Source organism: Sciurus carolinensis, chromosome 9, assembly GCF_902686445.1.
Source record: "Sciurus carolinensis chromosome 9, mSciCar1.2, whole genome shotgun sequence".
Lineage (NCBI taxonomy): Eukaryota > Metazoa > Chordata > Mammalia > Rodentia > Sciuridae > Sciurus > Sciurus carolinensis.
The window spans coordinates 67,437,299-67,441,707 of record NC_062221.1 but is presented as its reverse complement, the minus strand read 5'-3'; the positions used below and the strand labels follow the sequence as shown (position 1 = coordinate 67,441,707).

Here is a 4,409-nt window from a genome sequence, read left to right as displayed (position 1 = left end):
AAAGGACTTAAAATCAGCATAACAGAGATAAAGCCACATCAATGTTCATAGCTGCTCAATTCACAATAGCCAGATCGTGGAACCAACCTAAAAGTCCTTCAATCGATGAATGGATAAAGAAACTGTGGTATATATATATACAATGAATATTACTCAGCTATGAAGAATAATAAAATTATGGCCTTTTCAGGCAAATGGATGAAATTGGAGAATATCATGCTAAGTGAGATAAGCCAATCTCAAAAAACCAAAGGACGAATGATCTCACTGATAAGTGGATGATGACACATAATGGGGGTTGGGAGGGGGGCAAGAATGGAGGAAGGAGGGACTGTATAGAGGGAAAAGAGGGGTGGGAGGGGTTGGGGGAAGGAAAAAATAACAATGAATCAAACATCATTACCCTATGTAAATGTATGATTACACAAATGGCATGCTGTTACTCCATGTACAATCAGAAACAACATGTATCCCATTTGTTTACAATAAAAATAAATTAAAATTAAAATATACATATTATAACAAACTATAAAATAATATAATTAAGAATATATACAACATTGTTTCAAGAACTATTTGCTGTGTCATTATAAGAATTAAAAGGTGAGCGTGCCCCCCCCTCCCGACCCGCCAATGCCCCGCACCCTGCCAGAGGCCGCATGGGCCCCAAAGCCGCCAGGAAAAACTCACCTGAGGTCCGGCCTACCTAGACACCATGTCGGACAGTGATCTGGGCGAGGATGAAGGCCTCCTCTCCCTGGCGGGCAAGAGGAAACGCAGGGGGAACCTGCCCAAGGGGAATCCGTGAAGATCCTCCAGGACTGGCTGTATTTGAAGCGCTACAACGCTTACCCCTCAGAGCAGGAGAAGCTGAGACTTTCTGGACAAACCAACCTCTCCGTGCTGCAGATATGTAACTGGTTCATCAACTCCTGGCGGTGGCTTCTTCCAGACACGCTTCGGAAGGATGGCAAGGACCCTAATCAGTTCACCATTTCCCACCGTGGCGGTAAAGTCGCAGAAGTGGCCCTGCCCCGTGGTAACAGCCCCCAGTGCTGGCTGTATCTGTACCTGCTCCCACCAATGTGCTCTCTTTGTCTCTGTGCTCCATGCCACTCCACACAGGCCAGGGGGAGAAGCCAGCAGCCCCCTTCCCACAGGGGGAGCTGGAGTCCCCCAAGCCCCTAGTGACCCCTGGTAGTACACTTGCCCTGCTGACCAGGGCTGAGGCTGGAAGCCTCACAGGTGGACTCTTCAACACACCACTGCCCACACCCCCAGAGCAGGACAAGGAGGACTTCAGCAACTTCCAGCTGCTGGTGGACGTGGCACTGCAGAGGGCTGCTGAGATAGAGCTTCAGAAGCAGCAGGACCCAGCACCCCCATTGCTGCACACTCCCATCCCTTTAGTTTCTGAGAACCCCAAGTAGGCATCTGCCACCAGGGGTGCTCAAGGCTCAAGCCAAGCTGTTCCAGGTTCCTGGTTCTCTTCTCTTCCCTACAGAGGGTTTTCTATGGATCACTGCCAAGCATCGGATCATCTCCTCTGTCCAGAAGTCTTCAGCCAGAAGATGCCAGCTGGCATCACTGCATTTGACAGGGACCTCTGCTGACTGTCTCCAGTCCTCCTCAGTGATGAGACCAAGAGATCGGAGATAGGCATGGTGCTGCTGCTCTTCCAGAGAATCCTTGGGATCCTTTGTTCCAGCCTGCTTTCCTAGGCTGGACTCAGGAAACCTGCCAAGTTCAGACCTATGCTGGGTTCATGCTGCTCCTGAGCTGTGCCTCTTTGTCAAACCAGGTGTGGACATTCCAAATTCATAAGTGTGGGCAAAAGAAAAGAGGGACCCGGCACGTGTAACAGCACCAACTCCAGTTGAATGTTTAGATTTTTGCTAAACTGTTTGTTTTCCCTGTTTTGCTGTGGTTTGCATTAATGGCAGCAGTTAGCCCAGGTGTGGAGAATGAGAGTACATTGCAAGATGAAAGATGGAGTCTAATCCTCCCCTGGGAATCATCTACCTCTGCAACTGGGGGTTGTCATACAAGGAAGGAGTATTTTTATTTGGGGGACCAGCAGAATCTCTGCATGATGAGAAATTCCAAATGGTTGTTCTGTTGTTCCTTTGGTTTACCAAAAAGCTGTTTGGAACAGAAAAAGAAATTTGGCATTGGCTTTTTGCATCAGGCACAGAAGGGTATAGTCACAGCCAAGGGAGAGGCTAGGACAACCTGACTCAACCTAGACATGGAGTAGAGAAGGGTGATAAAACCAGAGATTTTTGTTTTTACTGTTTTGGGGTGGGGGTGGGGGAGTAAGTTAGATTGAAGCAATGGACTTTTTTTTTTTTTAAGCACCTTGTTCATCTTTTCCCTTTTTTCTTGAAGGCTTTGCCCTGCAGCCTGAGGTTTGAAATTCCTTTATGAACTTGGGACTAGAATGTTAGAAGCTCCCAGCATCTCCACTTGGGGAGCAGTGAGCCATCTGCTGGTCAGGAAGCCCTTCTAGCTACTAGAACAGGCAGTTTTTCCCACAAAGGTGGTAGGAAGTTATTCCTGGAGGAAGCAGGGAATTTCCTGCAGTGGGCCTGGTAGCTTTGTCTTTGCTTCACCTTTCTTTAAACTGGAGTCGCAAGGGCCTTGCCTGAGTTTCCCAGTGCAACATCACATTTGGTCCTCACCCCCCACCCTTTTTATTTTGCTGTTTCGTTGCTGATAGTGTTCAACAGCAGTATACCCCGTCTTTATATATCTTAAGAAACATTAATCCTAGTTTTTATCAGCCAAAATATTTTTTGTTCTGAATAATATTGTTACTGGGCCAAAAGACAGGCCAGGAGCCCTGGCCTGTTGTAGTTCCTGATATTACCAGGTTGGGTGTGAGGGGACGGGGTTCCTGGGTGTTGACTGACTTGGCATGGCAAGGGAATATGTTTTGTCCTTTCTCAGAAGATCTCTGACACCCTCAGGGAGGCTCCCCTACCTCTCCTGAGTGACTTGGCCCATCTCTTGCAGTGGGCATGGGAATAGGTTACTTACAGAAAGGGAGTTTTGCCCTTTGTACATGGGCAAGTTTCCTAGGCTCTCTGTTCTGCCTCCCTCTGGCCTCTTTGCTGCAGGGAATTGGGCATCTTTACCCTTGTGGGACCCAGTTGGGGAAGGTCAAGATGGCAGCTTCGAGGTTAGCTGAAGCTGCTGTGCTTCCACCTCTTCCACCCCAGCAGTGTCCGTGAGCCCAGCTCTGATGGAACTGATGGAGGACACCTGTAGTAGGTGACTCAGTGTATCGGGCTGGGTGGGATTTTCCTTTCCTACAGTGCTCTGAACTGGGAAGGGCTGAGGGGCGAGGGAGCCAAGCTGAACTCTATCTGGCAACCCTGCTTGTGTAAAGGGGGCCTCGGCGGCTGGGACAGCTCTGCTTGGGTGTGGTTGTAAGATAAAGCTGGAGGATAAAGCACAGTTGTCCCATTGAATTATTTGAGCAAAAAACTACTGTAAATAACTTTGTTTTTGTCTTTTGTCAAATAAAATTGTTCTGTTTTTGTTTATTTTAAAAAAAAGAATAAAAAGGTAATAATGGAAAATATCTGAAAATAGATGCAAACATGAAATGATGGTTATCAGAGAACCAAAAGAACCATGTAGAATACTTAAATTTTATAAACTATTGAGATTTGAGAAATTCCAGTTGTTTTTGTCCTGGCCAGATCTTGTCTGTAGAGGACTGGGGAAGGCTCTTGAAAAGGGGCTCATTGTGATCACGTTTCACCACTGTCACCCTGATTCCATGTATTGATTAGTGGGGATGGGGATCATGACATTAGTTTGGGTAAGGCACCACCACACAGGCCTGGAGTCCAGACACTTGTAGAACTCCTAGTTCTGTTTAACTATTTGTTTAAAAGAAAAGAATCATGTCTCCATTTGTACTTAACCACCTGTTTCTCTTTGTATTTGCAATTATTTTATGTTGGGCATTCTGCTGCAAAACAATAAAAATGGAACACTAAGGGTTTGGAGAAAAGATGGTTACAAGGGTCACGGGGAAAATCTTTCAATGTTAAATGAAAAAATGAAGGAAAAGTATATGTCAAATACAGATGAGTCTATCATGACATAAATAAATAGAGAAGAAGAGATATATATTCCTTAAGGAAGAATTTCACCTAGCCTCTAGGAAACCCACAAACCCCCAGTCTAATCATAAGAAAGGCATAAGACAAACCCAACTTGAGGAACTTTCTACAAAATACTAGACTAATTCTCCTCAAAACTGTCAAGGTCATGAAAAACAAGGAAAGGTTGAGAAATTGTCACAGGACGAGACTCGTGGGACATGATGATTAATTTCCATATATTTCAGTAAGCAGATTTGAAGGGGAAAATCACTTCATAATTCATCATTTCAA

General features: G+C 45.7%; 1 pseudogene; it reads left to right on the top strand.

Annotated features, from left to right (window-relative positions):
- Positions 1-715: 715 nt before the first annotated feature.
- LOC124992307 (homeobox protein TGIF2-like) lies at positions 716-1,430 on the top strand (annotated as a pseudogene).
- The last annotated feature ends 2,979 nt before the right edge of the window (positions 1,431-4,409 follow it).